The following is a 23,204-nucleotide window of genomic DNA, read 5'->3' as shown; positions in this document are numbered from 1 at the left end:
CATCACTATAAACATGGAAATATCTACATCGCTATCTGTATTAACATGGAAATAGCTCCACCGCTATCAGTATAAACACTGAAATATCTACACCGCTATCTGTATAAACATGGAAATATGTACAACGCTATCTGTATAAACATGGAAATATCTACACCGCTATCTGTATAAACATGGAAATATCTACACAGCTATCTCTATAAACATGGAAATAGCTACACTGCTATCTGTATAAACATAGAAATAGCGACACCGTTATCTGTATAAACATGGAAATATCTACACCGCCCTCTGTAAAAACATGAAGATATCTACACAGTCATCTGTATAAACATGGAAATATCTACACTGCCATCTGTATACACATGGAAATATCTACACAGCCATCTGAAGAAACATGGAAATATGTACACCGCTATCTGTATAAACATGGAAATAACTACACCGCTATCTTTATAAACTTGGAAATATCTACACCGCGTTCTGTATAAACATGGAAATATCTACACCGCTAACTGTATAAACATGGAAATACCAACACCGTTATCTGTATAAACATTGAAATATCTACACCGCTATCTGTATAAAGATGGAAATATCTACAACGCTATCTGTGTAAACATGGAAATATCTACACCGCTATCTGTATAAACATGGAAATATCTACACCGCTATCTGTATAAACATGGAAATACCAAAACGGCTATCTCTATAAACATGGAAATATCTACAACGCTATCTGTATAAATACGGAAATATCCTCACCACTATCACTATAAACCTGGAAATACCTACAACGCTATCTGTATAACTACGGAAATATCCTCACCACTATCTCTATAAACATGGAAATACCTACACCGCCATATCTATACACATGGAAATACCTACACCGCCATCTCTATACACATGGAAATATCTACACCACTATCTCTATAAACATAGAAATATCTACATTGCAATCTCTATAAACATGGAAATATCTACACCGCCATCTCTATAAACATGGAAATATCTACATCGCTATCTGTATAAATATGGAAATATCTCCACCGCTATCAGTATAAACATGGAAATATCTACACCGATATCTGTATAAACATGGAAATATCTACACCGCTATCTGTATAAACATGGAAATATCTACAACGCTATCTGTGTAAACATGGAAGTATCTACACAGATATCTGTGTAAACTTGCAAATATCTACACAGCTATCTGTGTAAAGATCGAAATGTCTACAGCGCAATCTGTGCAAAGATGGAAATATCTACACCGCTATCTCTGTAAACATGGAAATATCTACACCGCTATCTGTATCAACATGGAAATATCTACTTCGCTATCTTTATAAACATGGAAAGATCTACACTGTTATCTCTATAAACATGGAAATATCTTCACCACCATCTGTATAAACATGCAAATATCTACAGAGTCATCTGTATAAACATGGAAATATCTACACCACCATATCTATAAACATGGAAATATCTACAGTGCCATCTGTATACCCGTGGAAATACCTACCCAGCCATCTGTGTAACCACGGAAATATCTACTCCGCTATCTCTATAAACATGGAAATACGTACAACGCTATCTCTATAAATATGGAAATATCTACGCTGCAATCTCTATAAACATGGAAATATCTACACCGCCATCACTATAAACATGGAAATATCTACATCGCTATCTGTATTATCATGGAAATAGCTCCACCGCTATCAGTATAAACACTGAAATATCTACACCGCAATCTGTATAAACATGGAAATATGTACAATGCTATCTGTATAAACATGGAAATATCTACACCGCTATCTGTATAAACATGGAAATATCTACACAGCTATCTCTATAAACATGGAAATACCAACACCGTTATCTGTATAAACACTGAAATATCTACACCGCTATCTGTATAAAGATGGAAATATCTACAACGCTATCTGTGTAAACATGGAAATATCTACACACCTATCTGTGTAAACATGGAAATATCTACACCGCTATCTGTATAAACATGGAAATATCTACACCGCTATCTGTATAAACATGGAAATACCAAAACGGCTATCTGTATAAACATGGAAATATCTACAACGCTATCTGTATAAATACGGAAATATCCTCACCACTATCACTATAAACCTGGAAATACCTACAACGCTATCTGTATAAATACGGAAATATCCTCACCACTATCTCTATAAACATGGAAATACCTACACCGCCATCTCTATACACATGGAAATACCTACACCGCCATCTCTATACACATGGAAATATCTACACCACTATCTCTATAAACATAGAAATATCTACATTGCAATCTCTATAAACATGGAAATATCTACACCGCCATCTCTATAAACATGGAAATATCTACATCGCTATCTGTATAAATATGGAAATATCTCCACCGCTATCAGTATAAACATGGAAATATCTACACCGATATCTGTATAAACATGGAAATATCTACACCGCTATCTGTATAAACATGGAAATACCTACAACGCTATCTGTGTAAACATGGAAGTATCTAAACAGATATCTGTGTAAACTTGCAAATATCTACACAGCTATCTGTGTAAAGATCGAAATGTCTACAGCGCAATCTGTGCAAAGATGGATATATCTACACCGCTATCTCTGTAAACATGGAAATATCTACACCGCTATCTGTATCAACATGGAAATAGCTACTTCGCTATCTTTATAAACATGGAAATATCTACACTGTTATCTCCATAAACATGGAAATATCTACACCACCATCTGTATAAACATGCAAATATCTACAGAGTCATCTGTATAAACATGGAAACATCTACACCACCATATCTATAAACATGGAAGTATCTACAGTGCCATCTGTATACCCGTGGAAATACCTACCCAGCCATCTGTGTAACCACGGAAATATCTACTCCGCTATCTCTATAAACATGGAAATACGTACAACGCTATCTCTATAAATATGGAAATAACTACGCTGCAATCTCTATAAACATGGAAATATCTACATGGCCATCACTATAAACATGGAAATATCTACATCGCTATCTGTATTAACATGGAAATAGCTCCACCGCTATCAGTATAAACACTGAAATATCTACACCGCTATCTGTATAAACATGGAAATATGTACAACGCTATCTGTATAAACATGGAAATATCTACACCGCTATCTGTATAAACATGGAAATATCTACACAGCTATCTCTATAAACATGGAAATAGCTACACTGCTATCTGTATAAACATAGAAATAGCGACACCGTTATCTGTATAAACATGGAAATATCTACACCGCCGTCTGCAAAAACATGAAGATATCTACACAGTCATCTGTATAAACTTGGAAATATCTACACCTCCATCTGTATAAACATGGAAATATCTACACTGCCATCTGTATACACATGGAAATATCTACACAACCATCTGAAGAAACATATAAATATGTACACCGCTATCTGTATAAACATGGAAATAACTACACCGCTATCTTTATAAACTTGGAAATATCTACACCGCCTTCTGTATAAACATGGAAATATCTACACCGCTATCTGTATAAACATGGAAATACCAACACCGTTATCTGTGTAAACATTGAAATATCTACACCGCTATCTGTAAAAAGATGGAAATATCTACAACGCTATCTGGGTAAACATGGAAATATCTACACACCTATCTGTGTAAACATGCAAATATCTACACCGCTATCTGTATAAACATGGAAATATCTACACCGCTATCTTTATAAACATGGAAATACCAAAACGGCTATCTGTATAAACACGGAAATATCTACAACGCTATCTGTATAAATACGGAAATATCCTCACCACTATCACTATAAACCTGGAAATACCTACAACGCTATCTGTATAAGTACGGAAATATCCTCACCACTATCTCTATAAACATGGAAATACCTACACCGCCATATCTATACCCATTGAAATACCTACACCGCCATCTCTATACACATGGAAATATCTACAGCACTATCTCTATAAACATAGAAATATCTACATTGCAATCTCTATAAACATGGAAATATCTACACCGCCACCTCTATAAACATGGAAATATCTACGTCGCTATCTGTATAAATATGGAAATATCTCCACTGCTATCAGTATAAACATGGAATTATCTACACCGATATCTGTATAAACATGGAAATATCTACACCGCTATCTGTATAAACATGGAAATATCTACAACGCTATCTGTGTAAACATGGAAGTATCTACACAGATATCTGTGTAAACTTGCAAATATCTACACAGCTGTCTGTGTAAAGATCGAAATGTCTACAGCGCAATCTGTGCAAAGATGGAAATATCTACACCGCTATCTCTCTAAACATGGAAATATCTACACCGCTATCTGTATCAACATGGAAATATCTACTTCGCTATCTTTATAAACATGGAAATATCTACACTTTTATCTCTATAAACATGGAAATATCTACACCACCATCTGTATAAACATGCAAATATCTACAGAGTCATCTGTATAAACATGGAAACATCTACACCACTATATCTATAAACATGGAAATATCTACAGTGCCATCTGTATACCCGTGGAAATACCTACCCAGCCATCTGTGTAACCACGGAAATATCTACTCCGCTATCTATATAAACATGGAAATACGTACAACGCTATTTCTATAAATATGGAAATATCTACACTGCAATCTCTATAAACATGGAAATATCTACACCGCCATCACTATAAACATGGAAATATCTACATCACTATCTGTATTAACATGGAAATAGCTCCACCGCTATCAGTATAAACACTGAAATATCTACACCGCTATCTGTATAAACATGGAAATATGTACAATGCTATCTGTATAAACATGGAAATATCTACACCGCTATCTGTATAAACATGGAAGTATCTACACAGCTATCTCCATAAACATGGAAATAGCTACACTGCTATCTGTATAAACATAGAAATAGCGACACCGTTATCTGTATAAACATGGAAATATCTACACCACCCTCTGTAAAAACATCAAGATATCTACACAGTCATCTGTATAAACTTGGAAATATCTACACCTCCATCTGTATAAACATGGAAATATCTACACTGCCATCTGTATACACATGGAAATATCTATACAGCCATCTGAAGAAACATGGAAATATGTACACCGCTATCTGTATAAACATGGAAATAACTACACCGCTATCTTTATAAACTTGGAAATATCTACACCGCCTTCTGTTTAAACATGGAAATATCTACACCGCTGTCTGTATAAACATGGAAATACCAACACCGTTATCTCTATAAACTTTGAAATATCTACACCGCTATCTGTATAAAGATGGAAATATCTACAACGCTATCTGTGTAAACATGGAAATATCTACACACCTATCTGTGTAAACATGGAAATATCTACACCGCTATCTGTATAAACATGGAAATATCTACACCGCTATCTTTATATACATGGAAATACCAAAACGGCTATCTGTATAAACATGGAAATATCTACAACGCTATCTGTATAAATACGGAAATATCCTCACCACTATCACTATAAACCTGGAAATACCTACAACGCTATCTGTATAAATAGGGAAATATCCTCACCACTATCTCTATAAACATGGAAATACCTACACCGCCATATCTATACACATGGAAATAACTACACCGCCATCTCTATACACATTGAAATATCTACACCACTATCTCTATAAACATAGAAATATCTACATTGCAATCTCTATAAACATGGAAATATCTACACCGCCATCTCTATAAACATGGAAATATCTACATCGCTATCTGTATAAATATGGAAATATCTCCACCGCTATCAGTATAAACATGGAAATATCTACACCGATATCTGTATAAACATGGAAATATCTACACCGCTATCTGTATAAACATGGAAATATCTACAGCGCTATCTGTGTAAACATGGAAGTATCTACACAGATATCTGTGTAAACTTGCAAATATCTACACAGCTATCTGTGTAAAGATCGAAATGTCTACAGCGCAATCTGTGCAAAGATGGATATATCTACACCGCTATCTCTGTAAACATGGAAATATCTACACCGCTATCTGTATCAACATGGAAATAGCTACTTCGCTATCTTTATAAACATGGAAATATCTACACTGTTATCTCTATAAACATGGAAATATCTACACCACCATCTGTATAAACATGCAAATATCTACAGAGTCTTCTGTATAAACATGGAAATATCTACACCACCATATCTATAAACATGGAAATATCTACAGTGCCATCTGTATACCCGTGGAAATACCTACCCAGCCATCTGTGTAACCACGGAAATATCTACTCCACTATCTCTATAAACATGGAAATACGTACGACGCTATCTCTATAACTATGGAAATAGCTACACTGCAATCTCTATAAACATGGAAATATCTAAACCGCCATCACTATAAACATGGAAATATCTACATCGCTATCTGTATTAACATGGAAATAGCTCCACCGCTATCAGTATAAACACTGAAATATCTACACCGCTCTCTGTATAAACATGGAAATATGTACAACGCTATCTGTATAAACATGGAAATATCTACACCGCAATCTGTATAAACATGGAAATATCTACACAGCTATCTCTATAAACATGGAAATAGCTACCCTGCTATCTGTATAAACATAGAAATAGCGACACCGTTATCTGTATAAACATGGAAATATCTACACCGCCCTCTGTAAAAACATGAAGATATCTGCACAGTCATCTGTATAAACTTGGAAATATCTACACCTCCTTCAGTATAAACATGGAAATATCTACACTGCCATCTGTATACACATGGAAATATCTACACAGCCATCTGAAGAAACATGGAAATATGTACACCGCTATCTGTATAAACATGGAAATAACTACACCGCTATCTTTATAAACTTGGAAATATCTACACCGCCTTCTGTATAAACATGGAAATATCTACACCGCTATCTGTATAAACATGGAAATATCTACACCGCTATCTGTATAAACATGGAAATATCTACACAGCTATCTCTATAAACATGGGAATAGCTACACTGCTATCTGTATAAACATAGAAATAGCGACACCGTTATCTGTATAAACATGGAAATATCTACACCGCCCTCTGTAAAAACATGAAGATATCTACACAGTCATCTGTATAAACTTGGAAATATCTACACCTCCATCTGTATAAACATGGAAATATCTACACTGCCATCTGTATACACATGGAAATATCTACACAGCCATCTGAAGAAACATGGAAATATGTACACCGCTATCTGTATAAACATGGAAATAACTACACCGCTATCTTTATAAACTTGGAAATATCTACACCGCCTTCTGTATAAACATGGAAATATCTACTCCGCTATCTGTATGAACATGGAAATACCAACACCGTTATCTGTATAAACATTCAAATAACTACACCGCTATCTGTATAAAGATGGAAATATCTACAACGCTATCTGTGTAAACATGGAAATATCTACACACCTATCTGTGTAAACATGGAAATATCTACACCGCTATCTGTATAAACATGGAAATATCTACATCGCTATCTGTATAAACATGGAAATACCAAAACGGCTATCTGTATAAACATGGAAATATCTACAACGCTATCTGTATAAATACGGAAATATCCTCACCAATATCACTATAAACCTGGAAATACCTACAACGCTATCTGTATAACTACGGAAATATCCTCACCATAATCTCTATAAAGATGGAAATACCTACACCGCCATATCTATAAACATGGAAATACCTACACCGCCATCTCTATACACATGGAAATATCTACACCACTATCTCTATAAACATAGAAATATCTACATTGCAATCTCTATAAACATGGAAATATCTACACCGCCATCTCTATAAACATGGAAATATGTACATCGCTATCTGTATAAATATGGAAATATCTCCACCGCTATCAGTATAAACATGGAAATAACTACACCGATATCTGTATAAACATGGAAATATCTACACCGCTATCTGTATAAAAATGGAAATATCTACAACGCTATCTGTGTAAACATGGAAGTATCTACACAGATATCTGTGTAAACTTGCAAATATCTACACAGCTATCTGTGTAAAGATCGAAATGTCTACAGCGCAATCTGGGCAAAGATGGAAATATCTACACCGCTATCTCTGTAAACATGGAAATATCTACACCGCTATCTGTATCAACATGGAAATATCTACTTCGCTATCTTTATAAACATGGAAATATCTACACTGTTATCTCTATAAACATGGAAATATCTACACCACCATCTGTATAAACATGCAAATATCTACAGAGTCATCTGTATAAACATGGAAACATCTACACCACCATATCTATAAACATGGAAATATCTTCAGTGCCATCTCTATACCCGTGGAAATACCTACCCAGCCATCTGTGTAACCACGGAAATATCTACTCCGCTATCTCTATAAACATGGAAATACGTACAACGCTATCTCTATAAATATGGAAATATCTACGCTGCAATCTCTATAAACATGGAAATATCTACACCGCCATCACTATAAACATGGAAATATCTACATCGCTATCTGTATTAACCTGGAAATAGCTCCACCGCTATCAGTATAAACACTGAAATATCTACACCGCTATCTGTATAAACATGGAAATATGTACAACGCTATCTGTATAAACATGGAAATATCTACACCGCTATCTGTATAAACATGGAAATATCTACACAGCTATCTCTATAAACGTGGAAATAGCTACACTGCTATCTGCATAAACATAGAAATAGCGACACCGTTATCTGTATAAACATGGAAATATCTACACCGCCCTCTGTAAAAACATGAAGATATCTACACAGTCATCTGTATAAACTTGGAAATATCTACACCTCCATCTGTATAAACATGGAAATATCTACACTGCCATCTGTATACACATGGAAATATCTACACAGCCATCTGAAGCAACATGGAAATATGTACACCGCTATCTGTATAAACATGGAAATAACTACACCGCTATCTTTATAAACTTGGAAATATCTACACCGCCTTCTGTATAAACATGGAAATATCTACACCGCTAACTGTATAAACATGGAAATACCAACACCGTTATCTGTATAAACATTGAAATATCTACACCGCTATCTGTATAAAGATGGAAATATCTACAACGCTATCTGTGTAAACATGGAAATACCTACACCGCTATCTGTATAAACATGGAAATATCTACACCGCTATCTGTATAAACATGGAAATACCAAAACGGCTATCTCTATAAACATGGAAATATCTACAACGCTATCTGTATAAATACGGAAATATCCTCACCACTATCACTATAAACGTGGAAATACCTACAACGCTATCTGTATAACTACGGAAATATCCTCACCACTATCTCTATAAACATGGAAATACCTACACCGCCATATCTATACACATGGAAATACCTACACCGCCATCTCTATACACATGGAAATATCTACACCACTATCTCTATAAACATAGAAATATCTACATTGCAATCTCTATAAACATGGAAATATCTACACCGCCATCTCTATAAACATGGAAATATCTACATCGCTATCTGTATAAATATGGAAATATCTCCACCGCTATCAGTATAAACATGGAAATATCTACACCGATATCTGTATAAACATGGAAATATCTACACCGCTATCTGTATAAACATGGAAATATCTACAACGCTATCTGTGTAAACATGGAAGTATCTACACAGATATCTGTGTAAACTTGCAAATATCTACACAGCTATCTGTGTAAAGATCGAAATGTCTACAGCGCAATCTGTGCAAAGATGGAAATATCTACACCGCTATCTCTGTAAACATGGAAATATCTACACCGCTATCTGTATCAACATGGAAATATCTACTTCGCTATCTTTATAAACATGGAAATATCTACACTGTTATCTCTATAAACATGGAAATATCTTCACCACCATCTGTATAAACATGCAAATATCTACAGAGTCATCTGTATAAACATGGAAATATCTACACCACCATATCTATAAACATGGAAATATCTTCAGTGCCATCTGTATACCCGGGGAAATACCTACCCAGCCATCTGTGTAACCACGGAAATATCTACTCCGCTATCTCTATAAACATGGAAATACGTACAACGCTATCTCTATAAATATGGAAATATCTACGCTGCAATCTCTATAAACATGGAAATATCTACACCGCCATCAATATAAACATGGAAATATCTACATCGCTATCTGTATTAACATGGAAATAGCTCCACCGCTATCAGTATAAACACTGAAATATCTACACCGCAATCTGTATAAACATGGAAATATGTACAATGCTATCTGTATAAACATGGAAATATCTACACCGCTATCTGTATAAACATGGAAATATCTACACAGCTATCTCTATAAACATGGAAATACCAACACCGTTATCTGTATAAACACTGAAATATCTACACCGCTATCTGTATATAGATGGAAATATCTACAACGCTATCTGTGTAAACATGGAAATATCTACACACCTATCTGTGTAAACATGGAAATATCTACACCGCTATCTGTATAAACATGGAAATATCTACACCGCTATCTGTATAAACATGGAAATACCAAAACGGCTATCTGTATAAACATGGAAATATCTACAACGCTATCTGTATAAATACGGAAATATCCTCACCACTATCACTTTAAACCTGGAAATGCCTACAACGCTATCTGTATAAATACGGAAATATCCTCACCACTATCTCTATAAACATGGAAATACCTACACCGCCATATCTATACACATGGAAATACCTACACCGCCATCTCTATACACATGGAAATATCTACACCACTATCTCTATAAACATAGAAATATCTACATTGAAATCTCTATAAACATGGAAATATCTACACCGCCATCTCTATAAACATGGAAATATCTACATCGCTATCTGTATAAATATGGAAATATCTCCACCGCTATCAGTATAAACATGGAAATATCTACACCGATATCTGTATAAACATGGAAATATCTACACCGCTATCTGTATAAACATGGAAATACCTACAACGCTATCTGTGTAAACATGGAAGTATCTACACAGATATCTGTGTAAACTTGCAAATATCTACACAGCTATCTGTGTAAAGATCGAAATGTCTACAGCGCAATCTGTGCAAAGATGGATATATCTACACCGCTATCTCTGTAAACATGGAAATATCTACACCGCTATCTGTATCAACATGGAAATAGCTACTTCGCTATCTTTATAAACATGGAAATATCTACACTGTTATCTCTATAAACATGGAAATATCTACACCACCATCTGTATAAACATGCAAATATCTACAGAGTCATCTGTATAAACATGGAAACATCTACACCACCATATCTATAAACATGGAAATATCTACTGTGCCATCTGTATACCCGTGGAAATACCTACCCAGCCATCTGTGTAACCACGGAAATATCTACTCCGCTATCTCTATAAACATGGAAATACGTACAACGCTATGTCTATAAATATGGAAATAACTACGCTGCAATCTCTATAAACATGGAAATATCTACACGGCCATCACTATAAACATGGAAATATCTACATCGCTATCTGTATTAACATGGAAATAGCTCCACCGCTACCAGTATAAACACTGAAATATCTACACCGCTATCTGTATAAACATGGAAATATGTACAACGCTATCTGTATAAACATGGAAATATCTACACCGCTATCTGTATAAACATGGAAATATCTACACAGCTATCTCCATAAACATGGAAATAGCTACACTGCTATCTGTATAAACATAGAAATAGCGACACCGTTATCTGTATAAAAATGGAAATATCTACACCACCCTCTGTAAAAACATCAAGATATCTACACAGTCATCTGTATAAACTTGGAAATATCTACACCTCCATCTGTATAAACATGGAAATATCTACACTGCCATCTGTATACACATGGAAATATCTACACAGCCATCTGAAGAAACATGGAAATATGTACACCGCTATCTGTATAAACATGGAAATAACTACACCGCTATCTTTATAAACTTGGAAATATCTACACCGCCTTCTGTTTAAACATGGAAATATCTACACCGCTATCTGTATAAACATGGAAATACCAACACCGTTATCTGTATAAACATTGAAATGTCTACACCGCTATCTGTATAAAGATGGAAATATCTACAACGCTATCTGTGTAAACATGGAAATATCTACACACCTATCTGTGTAAACATGGAAATATCTACACCGCTATCTGTATAAACATGGAAATATCTACACCGCTATCTTTATATACATGGAAATACCAAAACGGCTATCTGTATAAACATGGAAATATCTACAACGCTATCTGTATAAATACGGAAATATCCTCACCACTATCACTATAAACCTGGAAATACCTACAACGCTATCTGTATAAATAGGGAAATATCCTCACCACTATCTCTATAAACATGGAAATACGTACGACGCTATCTCTATAACTATGGAAATAGCTACACTGCAATCTCTATAAACATGGAAATATCTAAACCGCCATCACTATAAACATGGAAATATCTACATCGCTATCTGTATTAACATGGAAATAGCTCCACCGCTATCAGTATAAACACTGAAATATCTACACCGCTATCTGTATAAACATGGAAATATGTACAACGCTATCTGTATAAACATGGAAATATCTACACTGCTATCTGTTTAAACATGGAAATATCTACACAGCTATCTCTATAAACATGGTAATAGCTACACTGCTATCTGTATAAACGTAGAAATAGCGACACCGTTTTCTGTATAAACATGGAAATATCTACACCGCCCTCTGTAAAAACATCAAGATATCTACACAGTCATCTGTATAAACTTGGATATATCTACACCTCCATCTGTATAAACATGGAAATATCTACACTGCCATCTGTATACACATGGAAATATCTACACAGCCATCTGAAGAAACATGGAAATATGTACACCGCTATCTGTATAAACATGGAAATAACTACACCGCTATCTTTATAAACTTGGAAATATCTACACCGCCTTCTGTATAAACATGGAAATATCTACACCGCTATCTGTATAAACATGGAAATACCAACACCGTTATCTGTATAAACATTGAAATATCTACACCGCTATCTGTATAAAGATGGAAATATCTACAACGCTATCTGTGTAAACATGGAAATATCTACACACCTATCTGTGTAAACATGGAAATATCTACAACGCTATCTGTATAAACATGGAAATATCTACACCGCTATCTGTATAAACATGGAAATACCAAAACGGCTATCTGTATAAACATGGAAATATCTACAACGCTATCTGTATAAATACGGAAATATCCTCACCACTATCACTATAAACCTGGAAATACCTACAACGCTATCTGTATAAATACGGAAATATCCTCACCACTATCTCTATAAACATGGAAATACCTACACCGCCATATCTATACACATGGAAATAACTACACCGCCATCTCTATACACATGGAAATATCTACACCGCTATCTCTATAAACATAGAAATATCTACATTGCAATCTCTATAAACATGGAAATATCTACACCGCCATCTCTATAAACATGGAAATATCTACATCGCTATCTGTATAAATATGGATATATCTCCACCGCTATCAGTATAAACATGGAAATATCTACACCGATATCGGTATAAACATGGAAATATCTACACCGCTATCTGTATAAACATGGAAATATCTACAACGCTATCTGTGTAAACATGGAAGTATCTACACAGATATCTGTGTAAACTTGCAAATATCTACACAGCTATCTGTGTAAAGATCGAAATGTCTACAGCGCAATCTGTGCAAAGATGGAAATATCTACACCGCTATCTCTGTAAACTTGGAAATATCTACACCGCTATCTGTATCAACATGGAAATATCTACTTCGCTATCTTTATAAACATGGAAATATCTACACTGTTGTCTCTATAAACATGGAAATATCTACACCACCATCTGTATAAACATGCAAATATCTACAGAGTCATCTGTATAAACATGGAAACATCTACACCACCATATCTATAAACATGGAAATATCTACAGTGCCATCTGTATACCCGTGGAAATACCTACCCAGCCATCTGTGTAACCACAGAAATATCTACTCCGCTATCTCTATAAACATGGAAATACGTACAACGCTATCTCTATAAATATGGAAATATCTATGCTGCAATCTCTATAAACATGGAAATACCTACACCGCCATCACTATAAACATGGAAATATCTACATCGCTATCTGTATTACCATGGAAATAGCTCCACCGCTATCAGTATAAACACTGAAATATCTACACCGCTATCTGTATAAACATGGAAAAATGTACAACGCTATCTGTATAAACATGGAAATATCTACACTGATATCTGTATAAACATGGAAATATCTACAGAGCTATCTCTATAAACATGGAAATAGCTACACTGCTATCTGTATAAACATAGAAATAGCGACACCGTTATCTGTATAAACATGGAAATATCTACACCGCCCTCTGTAAAAACATCAAGATACCTACACAGTCATCTGTATAAACTTGGAAATATCTACACCTCCATCTGTATAAACATGGAAATATCTACACTGCCATCTGTATACACATGGAAATATCTACGCAGCCATCTGTAGAAACATGGAAATATGTACACCGCTATCTGTATAAACATGGAAATAACTACACCGCTATCTTTATAAACTTGGAAATATCTACACCGCCTTCTGTATAAACATGGAAATATCTACACCGCTATCTGTATAAACATGGAAATACCAACACCGTTATCTGTATAAACATTGAAATATCTACACCGCTATCTGTATAAAGATGGAAATATCTACAACGCTATCTGTGTAAACATGGAAATATCTACACACCTATCTGTGTAAACATGGAAATATCTACACCGCTATCTGTATAAACATGGAAATATCTACACCGCTATCTGTATAAACATGGAAATACCAAAACGGCTATCTGTATAAACATGGAAATATCTACAACGCTATCTCTATAAATACGGAAATATCCTCACCACTATCACTATAAACCTGGAAATACCTACAACGCTATCTGTATAAATACGGAAATATCCTCACCACTATCTCTATAAACATGGAAATACCTACACCGCCATGTCTATACACATGGAAATACCTACACCGCCATGTCTATACACATGGAAATATCTACACCACTATCTCTATAAACATAGAAATATCTACATTGCAATCTCTATAAACATGGAAATATCTACACCGCCATCTCTATAAACATGGAAATATCTACATCGCTATCTGTATAAATATGGAAATATCTCCACCGCTATCAGTATAAAGATGGAAATATCTACACCGATATCTGTATAAACATGGAAATATCTACACCGCTATCTGTATAAACATGGAAATATCTACAACGCTATCTGTGTAAACATGGAAGTATCTACACAGATATCTGTGTAAACTTGCAAATATCTACACAGCTATCTGTGTAAAGATCGAAATGTCTACAGCGCAATCTGTGCAAAGATGGAAATATCTACACCGCTATCTCTGTAAACATGGAAATATCTACACCGCTATCTGTATCAACATGGAAATATCTACTTCGCTATCTTTATAAACATGGAAATATCTACACTGTTATCTCTATAAACATGGAAATAACTACACCACCATCTGTATAAACACGCAAATATCTACAGAGTCATCTGTATAAACATGGAAACATCTACACCACCATATCTATAAACGTGGAAATATCTACAGTGCCATCTGTATACCCGTGGAAATACCTACCCAGCCATCTGTGTAACCACGGAAATATCTACTCCGCTATCTCTATAAACATGGAAATACGTACAACGCTATCTCTATAAATATGGAAATATGTACACTGCAATCTCTATAAACATGGAAATATCTACACCGCCATCACTATAAACATGGAAATATCTACATCGCTATCTGTATTAACATGGAAATAGCTCCACCGCTATCAGTATAAACACTGAAATATCTACACCGCTATCTGTATAAACATGGAAATATGTACAACGCTATCTGTATAAACATGGAAATATCTACACCGCTATCTGTATAAACATGGAAATATCTACACAGCTATCTCTATAAACATGGAAATAGCTACACTGCTATCTGTATAAACATAGAAATAGCGACACCGTTATCTGTATAAACATGGAAATATCTACACCGCCCTCTGTAAAAACATCAAGATATCTACACAGTCATCTGTATAAACTTGGAAATATCTACACCTCCATCTGTATAAACATGGAAATATCTACACTGCCATCTGTATACACATGGAAATATCTACGCAGCCATCTGTAGAAATATGGAAATATGTACACCGCTATCTGTATAAACATGGAAATAACTACACCGCTATCTTTATAAACTTGGAAATATCTACACCGCCTTCTGTATAAACATGGAAATATCTACACCGCTATCTGTATAAACATGGAAATACCAACACCGTTATCTGTATAAACATTGAAATATCTACACCGCTATCTGTATAAAGATGGAAATATCTACAACGCTATCTGTGTAAGCATGGAAATATCTACACACCTATCTGTGTAAACATGGAAATATCTACACCGCTATCTGTATAAACATGGAAATATCTACACCGCTATCTGTATAAACATGGAAATACCAAAACGGCTATCTGCATAAACATGGAAATATCTACAACGCTATCTGTATAAATACGGAAATATCCTCACCACTATCACTATAAACCTGGAAATACCTACAACGCTATCTGTATAACTACGGAAATATCCTCACCACTATCTCTATAAACATGGAAATACCTACACCGGCATATCTATACACATGGAAATAACTACACCGCCATCTCTATACACATGGAAATATCTACACAACTATCTCTATAAACATAGAAATATCTACATTGCAATCTCTATAAACATGGAAATATCTACACCGCCATCTCTATAAACATGGAAATATCTACATCGCTATCTGTATAAATATGGAAATATCTCCACCGCTATCAGTATAAACATGGAAATATCTACACCGATATCTGTATAAACATGGAAATATCTACACCGCTATCTGTATAAACATGGAGATATCTACAACGCTATCTGTGTAAACATGGAAGTATCTACACAGATATCTGTGTAAACTTGCAAATATCTACACAGCTATCTGTGTAAAGATCGAAATGTCTACAGCGCAATCTGTGCAAAGATGGAAATATCTACACCGCTATCTCTGTAAACATGGAAATATCTACACCGCTATCTGTATCAACATGGAAATATCTACTTCGCTATCTTTATAAACATGGAAATATCTACACTCTTATCTCTATAAACATGGAAATATCTACACCACCATCTGTATAAACACGCAAATATCTACAGAGTCATCTGTATAAACATAGTAACATCTACACCACCATATCTATAAACATGGAAATATCTACAGTGCCATCTGTATACCCGTGGAAATACCTACCCAGCCATCTGTGTAACCACGGAAATATCTACTCCGCTATCTCTATAAACATGGAAATACGTACAACGCTATCTCTATAAATTTGGAAATATCTACACTGCAATCTCTATAAACATGGAAATATCTACACCGCCATCACTATAAACATGGAAATATCTACATCGCTACCTGTATTAACATGGAAATAGCTCCACCGCTATCAGTATAAACACTGAAATATCTACACCGCTATCTGTATAAACATGGAAATATGTACAACGCTATCTGTATAAACATGGAAATATCTACACCGCTATCTGTATAAACATGGAAATATCTACACAGCTATCTCTATAAACATGGAAATAGCTACACTGCTATCTGTATAAACATAGAAATAGCGACACCGTTATCTGTATAAACATGGAAATATCTACACCGCCCTCTGTAAAAACATCAAGATATCTACACAGTCATCTGTATAAACTTGGAAATATCTACACCTCCATCTGTATAAACATGGAAATATCTACACTGCCATCTGTATACACATGGAAATATCTACGCAGCCATCTGTAGAAATATGGAAATATGTACACCGCTATCTGTATAAACATGGAAATAACTACACCGCTATCTTTATAAACTTGGAAATATCTACACCGCCTTCTGTATAAACATGGAAATATCTACACCGCTATCTGTATAAACATGGAAATACCAACACCGTTATCTGTATAAACATTGAAATATCTACACCGCTATCTGTATAAAGATGGAAATATCTACAACGCTATCTGTGTAAACATGGAAATATCTACACACCTATCTGTGTAAACATGGAAATATCTACACCGCTATCTGTATAAACATGGAAATATCTACACCGCTATCTGTATAAACATGGAAATAACAAAACAGCTATCTGTATAAACATGGAAATATCTACAACGCTATCTGTATAAATACGGAAATATCCTCACCACTATCACTATAAACCTGGAAATACCTACAACGCTATCTGTATAAATACGGAAATATCCTCAGCACTATCTCTATAAACAAGGAAATACCTACACCGCCATGTCTATACACATGGAAATACCTACACCGCCATGTCTATACACATGGAAATATCTACACCACTATCTCTATAAACATAGAAATATCTACATTGCAATCTCTACAAACATGGAAATATCTACACCGCCATCTCTATAAACATTGAAATATCTACATCGCTATCTGTATAAATATGGAAATATCTCCACCGCTATCAGTATAAACATGGAAATATCTACACCGATATCTGTATAAACATGGAAATATCTACACCGCTATCTGTATAAACATGGAAATATCTACAACGCTATCTGTGTAAACATGGAAGTATCTACACAGATATCTGTGTAAACTTGCAAATATCTACACAGCTATCTGTGTAAAGATCGAAATGTCTACAGCGCAATCTGTGCAAAAATGGAAATATCTACACCGCTATCTGTATCAACATGGAAATATCTACTTCGCTATCTTTATAAACATGGAAATATCTACACTGTTATCTCTATAAACATGGAAATATCTACACCACCATCTGTATAAACATGCAAATATCTACAGAGTCATCTGTATAAACATGGAAACATCTACACCACCATATCTATAAACATGGAAATATCTACAGTGCCATCTGTATACCCGTGGAAATACCTACCCAGCCATCTGTGTAACCACGGAAATATCTACTCCGCTATCTCAATAAACATGGAAATACGTACAACGCTATCTCTATAAATATGGAAATACCTACGCTGCAATCTCTATAAACATGGAAATATCTACACCGCCATCACTATAAACATGGAAATATCTACTTCGCTATCTGTATTAACATGGAAATAGCTCCACCGCTATCAGTAAAAACACTGAAATATCTACATCGCTATCTGTATAAACATGGAAATATGTACAACGCTATCTGTATAAACATGGAAATATCTACACCGCTATCTGTATAAACATGGAAATATCTACACAGCTATCTCTATAAACATGGAAATAGCTACACTGCTATCTGTATAAACATAGAAATAGCGACACCGTTATCTGTATAAACATGGAAATATCTACACCGCCCTCTGTAAAAACATCAAGATATCTACACAGTCATCTGTATAAACTTGGAAATATCTACACCTCCATCTGTATAAACATGGAAATATCTACACCGCCATCACTATAAACATGGAAATATCTACATCGCTATCTGTATTAACATGGAAATAGCTCCACCGCTATCAGTATAAACACTGAAATATCTACAACGCTATCTGTATAAACATGGAAATATGTACAACGCTATCTGTATAAACATGGAAATATCTACACCGCTATCTGTATAAACATGGAAATATCTACACAGCTATCTCTATAAACATGGAAATAGCTACACTGCTATCTGTATAAACATAGAAATAACGACACCGTTATCTGTATAAACATGGAAATATCTACACCGCCCTCTGTAAAAACATGAAGATATCTACACTGTCATCTGTATAAACTTGGAAATATCTACACCTCCATCTGATATAAACATGGAAATATCTACACTGCCATCTGTATACACATGGAAATATCTATGCAGCCATCTGTAGAAATATGGAAATATGTACACCGCTATCTGTATAAACATGGAAATAACTACACCGCTATCTTTATAAACTTGGAAATATCTACACCGCCTTCTGTATAAACATGGAAATATCTACACCGCTATCTGTATAAACATGGAAATACCAACACCGTTATCTGTATAAACATTGAAATATCTACACCGCTATATGTATAAAGATGGAAATATCTACAACGCTATCTGTGTAAACATGGAAATATCTACACACCTATCTGTGTAAACATGGAAATATCTACACCGCTATCTGTATAAACATGGAAATATCTACACCGCTATCTGTATAAACATGGAAATAACAAAACGGCTATCTGTATAAACATGGAAATATCTACAACGCTACCTGTATAAATACGGAAATATCCTCACCACTATCACTATAAACCTGGAAATACCTACAATGCTATCTGTATAAATACGGAAATATCCTCACCACTATCTCTATAAACATGGAAATACCTTCACCGCCATGTCTATACACATGGAAATACCTACACCGCCATGTCTATACACATGGAAATATCTACACCACTATCTCTATAAACATAGAAATATCTACATTGCAATCTCTACAAACATGGAAATATCTACACCGCCATCTCTATAAACATGGAAATATCTACATCGCTATCTGTATAAATATGGAAATATCTCCACCGCTATCAGTATAAACATGAAAATATCTACACCGATATCTGTATAAACATGGAAATATCTACACCGCTATCTGTATAAACATGGAAATATCTACAACGCTATCTGTGTAAACATGGAAGTATCTACACAGATATCTGTGTAAACTTGCAAATATCTACACAGCTATCTGTGTAAAGATCGAAATGTCTACAGCGCAATCTGTGCAAAGATGGAAATATCTACACCGCTATCTGTATCAAAATGGAAATATCTACTTCGCTATCTTTATAAACATGGAAATATCTACACTGTTATCTCTATAAACATGGAAATATCTACACCACCATCTGTATAAACATGCAAATATCTACAGAGTCATCTGTATAAACATGGAAACATCTACACCACCATATCTATAAACATGGAAATATCTACAGTGCCATCTGTATACCCGTGGAAATACCTACCCAGCCATCTGTGTAACCACGGAAATATCTACTCCGCTATCTCTATAAACATGGAAATACGTACAACGCTATCTCTATAAATATGGAAATATGTACACTGCAATCTCTATAAACATGGAAATATCTACACCGCCATCACTATAAACATGGAAATATCTACATCGCTATCTGTATTAACATGGAAATAGCTCCACCGCTATCAGTATAAACACTGAAATATCTACAACGCTATCTGTATAAACATGGAAATATGTACAACGCTATCTGTATAAACATGGAAATATCTACACCGCTATCTGTATAAACATGGAAATATCTACACAGCTATCTCTATAAACATGGAAATAGCTACACTGCTATCTGTATAAACATAGAAATAGCGACACCGTTATCTGTATAAACATGGAAATATCTACACCGCCCTCTGTAAAAACATGAAGATATCTACACAGTCATCTGTATAAACTTGGAAATATCTACACCTCCATCTGTATAAACATGGAAATATCTACACTGCCATCTGTATACACATGGAAATATCTACACAGCCATCTGAAGAAACATGGAAATATGTACACCGCTATCTGTATAAACATGGAAATAACTACACCGCAATCTTTATAAACTTGGAAATATCTACACCGCCTCCTGTATAAACATGGAAATATCTACACCGCTATCTGTATAAACATGGAAATACCAACACCGTTATCTGTATAAACATTGAAATATCTACACCGCTATCTGTATAAAGATGGAAATATCTACAACGCTATCTGTGTAAGCATGGAAATATCTACACACCTATCTGTGTAAACATGGAAATATCTACACCGCTATCTGTATAAACATGGAAATATCTACACCGCTATCTGTATAAACATGGAAATACCAAAACGGCTATCTGTATAAACATGGAAATATCTACAACGCTATCTGTATAAATACGGAAATATCCTCACCACTATCACTATAAACCTGGAAATACCTACAACGCTATCTGTATAACTACGGAAATATCCTCACCACTATCTCTATAAACATGGAAATACCTACACCGGCATATCTATACACATGGAAATAACTACACCGCCATCTCTATACACATGGAAATATCTACACAACTATCTCTATAAACATAGAAATATCTACATTGCAATCTCTATAAACATGGAAATATCTACACCGCCATCTCTATAAACATGGAAATATCTACATCGCTATCTGTATAAATATGGAAATATCTCCACCGCTATCAGTATAAACATGGAAATATCTACACCGATATCTGTATAAACATGGAAATATCTACACCGCTATCTGTATAAACATGGAGATATCTACGACGCTATCTGTGTAAACATGGTAGTATCTACACAGATATCTGTGTAAACTTGCAAATATCTACACAGCTATCTGTGTAAAGATCGAAATGTCTACAGCGCAATCTGTGCAAAGATGGAAATATCTACACCGCTATCTCTGTAAACATGGAAATATCTACACCGCTATCTGTATCAACATGGAAATATCTACTTCGCTATCTTTATAAACATGGAAATATCTACACTCTTATCTCTATAAACATGGAAATATCTACACCACCATCTGTATAAACACGCAAATATCTACAGAGTCATCTGTATAAACATAGTAACATCTACACCACCAT

This window comes from Pan troglodytes, chromosome 23, assembly GCF_028858775.2.
Source record: "Pan troglodytes isolate AG18354 chromosome 23, NHGRI_mPanTro3-v2.0_pri, whole genome shotgun sequence".
In the NCBI taxonomy this organism is placed as follows: Eukaryota; Metazoa; Chordata; class Mammalia; order Primates; family Hominidae; genus Pan; species Pan troglodytes.
The sequence above is the reverse complement of the archived record's forward strand: the minus strand, read 5'-3'. Positions refer to the sequence as shown.